Below are 7,286 nucleotides of genomic sequence, written 5' to 3' on the forward strand. Positions count from 1 at the left end.
GGTTGGAAATGAGTACAGCAATGAATTCCGGGTAGAGGTAGGGGTCCACCAAGGTTCCGTCCTCAGCCCCCTCTTATTTATCATAGTCCTCCAGGCAATCACAGAGGAGTTCAAGACAGGTTGCCCCTGGGAGCTCCTCTATGCTGATGACCTTGCCCTAATTGCGGAATCACTATCAGAACTAGAGGAGAAGTTTCAGGTGTGGAAGCAAGGTCTAGAATTGAAGGGCCTTAGAGTCAACCTAGCTAAAACCAAAATCCTAATAAGTAGGAAGGTAGATAAAACACAAACCCCTTCAGGTAGATGGCCCTGCTCAGTATGTAGAAAAGGAGTAGGTAGTAACTCTATAAGATGTAGTGGGGGTGGGTGCGCTGAAAGTGTAGCTGCTAGAATAAGAATAGCCTGGGCAAAGTTTAGAGAGCTCTTACCCCTGCTGGCGACAAAGGGACTCTCACTCAGAGTAAAAGGTAGACTGTATGACGCATGCGTACGAACAGCCATGCTACATGGCAGTGAAACATGGGCTGTAACTGCTGAGGACATACGTAAGCTCGCAAGGAATGAAGCCAGTATGCTCCGTTGGATGTGTAATGTCAATGTGAATACCCGTCAGAGTGTAAGTATCTTGAGAGAAAAGCTGAACATTAGAAGCATCAGTTGTGGTGTGCAAGAGAGACGATTGCGCTGGTATGGACATGTGGTGAGAATGGATGAGGATAGCTGCGTGACAAAGTGCCACACCCTAACAGTTGAGGGAACCCGTGGAAGAGGTAGGCCCAGGAAGACCTGGGCTGAGGTGGTGAGGCAAGACCTTCGTACATTGGGCCTCACCGAGGCGATGACTACTGACCGAGACTTTTGGAAATGTGCTGTGCGTGAGAAGACCCGGCAAGCCAAGTAAGATCGTTGCCAGTGCCCCTGGACTGGTTCTTGTGCGGGTGGCACATGAGATGCACCATTTTGAGCGTGGCCGTTGCCAGTACCGCCTGACTGGCTCCCGTAGGATTTTCGAGCGAGATCGTTGCCAGTGCCCCTGGACTGGCTTATGCGGGTGGCACATAAAAGACACCATTTCGAGCGTGGCCGTTTTCGTGCGGGTGACACGTAAAAGCACCCACTACACTCTCTGAGTGGTTGGCATTAGGAAGGGCATCCAGCTGTAGAAACTCTGCCAAATTAGATTGGAGCCTGGTGTTGCCATCCGGTTTCACCAGTCCTCAGTCAAATCGTCCAACCCATGCTAGCATGGAAAGCGGACGTTAAACGATGATGATGATGATGATGATATATATATATATATATATATATATATATATATATATATATATATATATACATATATATATTCGTGTGTGTCTGTGTGTGTGCGTATATATATATATATATATATATACATATTCGTTTGTTTGGCCCTTAGGCTGTGGCCATGCTGGGGCATTGCCAGTATAAAAGTGGTTTTCCATATGTGTGAGATTTGTCTGTGTGTGTGTCTTTGTCGGTACTTGTTACTCACCACTACCACCACCACCACCTGACAACTGGTGTTCGCTTATTTACGTCCCTGTAACTTAGCAGTTTGACAAAAAAGACCAACACTGGAGTTGACTTGTTTGACTAAAACCCTTCAAGGTGCTGCCAGTGTATGGCCACAGTTCAATGACAAAGCAAGTAAAAGAGAGATGATAAAAGGTACCAGTGAGAAGTGATTGATTAATAGTGAAAGAGATTTTGGGTTCCTGGTACGTCAGAGGTTGTTGTTGTTGGTTACTAAGACGTTTGTCAATAAAGGTCAATTCACCTTGCATTTATTTGTTCCAACATGTCATGCCACGAGGGGTGGGGAGCCTTGTTTAGGTTTACTTCAAGGGGAAAGTCATGGTGAGAGAAGGAATGCAAACATAATTCGCCATATCTAAACTAATGTCTTTCAGAATTAATCTTCCGTTAGTCAGCAGGTTACTTTATCAAGATTTTATAATGAGTACGACCCTTATGGTAGTTAGTCGGTAGTGGGAATATATGGTCAGTACAAGGTGTTGATGTGGCTGTGTGTATGTTATTACGAGAATTCTTACAGAGAAGAAGAATAAATTCAAGAAGTTTATATGTACTACATAAAAATATATTTTATTTACTGGTCGATGATGAGACATAGAATCAAAATATAGAATCTAGTTGGATGAAGTAATCTATGCAAGAAAGTTTAGAAATAGGAAATATAGAGATAACAGCTAAGTGGTGGCGTTCAGTCATGTGGCGTTGAGAAATAGACGGACATATCAATGACGTGAATGGCTCTAAGTCTAATCGACTAAGAAGGGAAGAGCAGGGTTAGCAGGCTGTTTTTATTAATGGAACGCTAGATATTCTAGAAACTTCCAAGAGAAACGCCAAGCTTCTTGAATAGTTAAGAATCACGTCTCATGATGCTTCGAGAAACTTAGAGAAGGGAGGTTACTCTATAATCTTTCTTGCAAGGGAGATCATTCAACTATTTAGCTACGTAGACCACTTCAAATCTGTAATGTGCAGGGCCTTCAAATTGCAGTTGAGTCCCTAAAATGGTTATAATTGAACCTTGTTTGAGTAAACATCCAACCAATGACATCCATGTTGTTTACCCCCTCCCCCACTATGTAGCTGATCTACATGTGACATTGATCCTTCAAATATGTAGCTTGATACATAAAAATGATTACAGTTCATACATACATATGTATATATGCCTGTATGTAAGTATGCATGTATGTATATACAGCTGTCAAAGTTCAAAGAGTGAAAACTTGCCAAAACTGAAGCTGGTATGGCGAGCCGATGAACAGTTCTTTTATATAAGATGAGAAACAAACCGAACCGAAACTAAACATTACAGAAGAGAAAGATATGGCAAAGCATTCTAATGTATTCTCATTAGTGCAAAACAACAGATCCCTGTTTCAGAGATCTCAATCCTCTTAATCCATATAAATTAATAGACAGGGTTCTTAAGAAACACATCCTGAATACATGTTAATCTCTTCTAAGTGTTGGGGGTTGGTGAATTGGAGGTGGGTGCGTTGATAATGAGAACAATATGATCTAATTGTCGACAGGATAAACTAGAATTTACTGATGCTATTTCAGTTTATAACTAAATCTCTTCTTTTTCCGTCTCTGCAGTGTTTATGCAACTGGATCAGGTGATTAATTAAACAATGATTTATGTGATTGGGTGAGTGGGAAGACGTCTGTTTCCAAACCGGATGGTTTTAGGATCAGTTCCACTAAATGACACCTTGGGTGAAATGACTTTTACCTGTAGTGTTAGGTGAAGCAAAGCCCTGTCAGAGGATTTGGTAAATGGAAACTGAAAGAAGCCTCTCATATATATGTGTGTGTGTATGTATAGGTGTGTGTTTGCATGTATATGTATATACATATGTATGTATGTATATAAGTATGTATGCATGTTTGCATACATAAATGAAAGTGTCATCATCATCATCATCATCTTTTAACGTGTGTCATCCATGCTGGCATGGGTTGGACATTTTAACAGGAGCTGGCAAACCAGACTGTTGACCAGGCTGCCGTTGTCTGATTTGGTATGGTTTCTAAAGCTGGGTGCCCTTCCTAATACCCAAACACTTTACCAAATGTGGTGGGTGGGAACTTTTTAATGTGTCCTACATGTAAAAGCACAAGTATTTTGAGTGTAAATGATCAGAAACATTGTTGCCTCTGTGTGAGTGACCTCAAACACATCCACGGGGTCAAGGAAACATCAGCAGGAATTTAATAAATCACTTTTTTGTTGGTTTGCCTTTAAATAAAAAAAAGAAAGAAAAGATAAGATAAACCTATTTTTCACCCTGGTTAAATGAGTTTTATTACCCTGTTGCACCAGCTTCTACTAATTAGCTAGTGCTGTACTAATTACGTTGTTACAACAGTGCTACTATTTGTTGAATCATATATATATATATGTGTGTGTATGTGTGTGTATTGCTTTCACCAGAGTCAAATGTAGTTTAGGATTAGCAACAGAAAAGTAGTTCAGGAAATTAAAAACACCACCACCATCATCATCATTGTCATCAATATCAATGAGTAAACAACAACAACAACAACATTGATTCTAAAGAGATTCAGTTAATCCTTTATCAGACTAAGAGAGTTCACTTTATCATCAAGTGTTGTTAATCTCGACAAGATTAAATAAAGCAAGATTAATTTGAATGCCATAACACCCACCCACCTGATTAAATACAGTGTTAATCCAAACGAAGATGGGAAAATAAATTTCCTTAACGAGAAGACGTAACATTAAGAAAAGAAAAGGATACACAAGAAAACAAAGGTGATGTAAATGCTAGATGGCCAGGTGTGGGTGGGGGATGAGAGGGAGGGAGAGAAAGAAAGACAGAAAAAGAAAAAGAGAGAGAGAGAAAGAAGGAAGGACAGAAAGAGAAAGAGAGAGAGAAATAAAGAGTGAGAGAGGGAGGGAGAAAGAAATAAAGAGAGAGAAATAAAGAGTGAGAGAGAGAGAAAGTGAGGGAGAAAAAAAGAAAGAGAGAGAACGAGAATGTGTGAATGTGAGAGAAAGTATGTGTGTATGAGTGTGAGTGTCTGCATGAATGTGTGCATGAGGGTATGTATATTGTATGAGTGAGTGTGTGAGAGAGAGAGAGAGAGAGAGAGAGAGAGAGAGAGAGAACTGTGTGTATGTGTGAGAGACAGACTAACAAACAGACTGACAGACAGACAGACAGAGACAGAAGTATGCGTGTGTGTGTGGGTGATGGTGGTGATGGGGGTGGTTAGTGATTAGATTCTTAATGATGATATGAAGAAAAAAATCTGAAATGTCAATAATCTGGTCGACTTCGTCAAGGACTCCGGATTATTAAAGGTAAGGTGTGTGGACGGATGAGGCTCTAATAACAAGCCGTTATTATATAACAGCAGGCACACAATGTAGATATATCTACATAACATACATCTGGAGTGAATTGTGATAGTTAAGCCAGGGCACGCAATTTTATTCAAACCAAAAGCCAGACAGGTTTGCATCCATAACATGTGCAAACCGTCATTCTCCCTTTTCATCTGTCTTGCATAAAACGGAACAATTATATTAAAGCAGAGTTTAGTATTTGTATTCATCATCATCATCATTATTGTTTAACGTCCGTTTTCCATGCTGGCATGGGTTGGACGGTTAGACTGGGGTCTGGTAAGCCAGAGAGCTGCACCAGGCTTCAGTCTGATCTGGCAGTGTTTCTACAGCTGGATGCCCTTCCTAATGCCAACCATTCCGAGAGTGTAGTGGGTACTTTTATGTGCCACTGGCACGGGAGCCGGAGTCAGCAAACATTTATATTGTTCATTGTAATTCACCAACACCAAATACCTTTATGTCTGGCAATAAATATTTCAATCAAATGTTCACGAGTTTGCTTCGATTATTATCCACAAAGCCAAGGAAATATATCTTCTTGAGCAGCTCAACTCAAACAGCAACAAGCAACCAGTGACTTATTCTTAATCTGCTTCTCCACTGTTTGTACACAATTGGTGAACATTGATTTCAGCTAATAAACCTAACAGGTCTTGATAAAGTTTTATCCCTCATTCTCAAACAGAGTACTCTTGAACTGGCCCCAATACCTTCCGTGAGTTCTCAAACCTTTCTCTGCCCCCAAATATCTATCATGTCCATCATGCTAATGAAAGTATTGGTTCTAACCAATTACACACACACACACTCACACACACATACTTGCGTGCGCGCAGTCTACCTTTTGACCCATTAAAACCTTCTACCCGTCAAGTGTTTGTACTGTGTAACCTTGATAAAGATAAATATCTTACATAAGACCTGTACTAAGTTGTTTGTTTGGAGACCTTCTGAACAACCTGCTGACCTGTTACGGGATCATGACAACCTTGTCTCCTTCGACAACAGCAGAAACAACAAACAAATATCTAGGATACAGGATTATGGTTGGTTATATTTCATAATGCATGAGCAACACACACAGCTAAACAAATAAACTACAAACACTATGATGATATTTCACAGTAATCACATCACCAAAACCTCAAATCTACAAAATTATGTATGGTCAATTCAAAACAATGTGGATGAATAAGGATTAGATTTGACAAAGTAACCTAAATGCTAAAGGCTTAAGGTAAAACTGTGTCATAAAAAACTCAATAAAGGTACAGTGAGAAAGGAAAAGAACCTGGTCTATTTTTAACACAAAACCTCATTTGGAACTATTAATAACAATGTTAACGTATTGTATGTCTTTGACTTGATATATCTGAGAGCAGAACTATACAATATCATTTTACACTATATGGCAAAAATGTGAGAGATGTCTGTTGAGCATGAAGCCTCACAGCAGTTTTGGTTTGATTCTGAGGAATATAAACACCACAAACAAGTCAATAAAGGTACTCTATCTAATGTCTCTTGTCATGGTGACATTTTAAGAATGCCGCCGACAGCCGTCGACTGCCAATACAGCTGTAATGTTCAGCTGCAGTCTTATGAAGCTGACTACTTCCAAGTTTTTGACATTATTTTCTGTCTCTTTCTTTCTCCTCCTTCATCTCTCTCTCCTCTCTTTCTTTCTCTCTCTCTCTCTTTCTTCCCTACCTCTCTCCTCTCTCTCTTGTCTTCTGTTCCTCGGCAAATCTAAATGTAGAACATTTCTTTTTTCTAATATTTTTTACAAGAGATATTGGTGTAATTGTGGTAGAGATGGCGACACCTCTCAATTGCAATGGCTCTTCATATTTCACCAAATAAAACTCTCTCTCTCTCAGACACACACACACACACACACAATCTATTTTTATACAATAAGGTCCTATGTGATGAGCAAACAGATCTGTATTGCCCAGAATGCATCAAAACAAAATCTAAAGTCTTCTATTAATACAATGCCACATTATTTATAATAATGGTAATTGCTTCCAGCATGAACACAAGACCAGAAATTATAATAGTTTCAAATTTAGGTGACTCTAGTGTTCAACACCAATCTTGAAAGAGAACTGAATAATGACATACGTACATATGTACATACAAACATACATACATACATATACACACATGCATGCATATAGACACACATATGACAGGTTTCCACACACTTTCCATCAACTAAATTCACTCATAAAGCATTGGTTGTTGCTGCAGTAGGACTGAACCTGAAACCCCATGGTTGCAAAGGAAGCTTCTAAACCCCACAGTCACACCTGCAGACGAGAAAGGGTTGTAGCATTTGTTT

At 39.7% G+C, this 7,286-nt stretch overlaps 1 protein-coding gene across 3 annotated transcripts in view; it reads right to left on the bottom strand.

Moving 5' to 3' along the window:
• The window catches only part of LOC106870682 (sodium- and chloride-dependent transporter XTRP3), a 60,929-nt gene that overhangs the window by 26,669 nt on the left and 26,974 nt on the right, over nt 1–7,286 (bottom strand). The window lies entirely within an intron of this gene.

This window comes from Octopus bimaculoides, chromosome 16, assembly GCF_046866305.1.
Source record: "Octopus bimaculoides isolate indiv1 chromosome 16, ASM4686630v1, whole genome shotgun sequence".
Classification (NCBI taxonomy): Eukaryota; Metazoa; Mollusca; class Cephalopoda; order Octopoda; family Octopodidae; genus Octopus; species Octopus bimaculoides.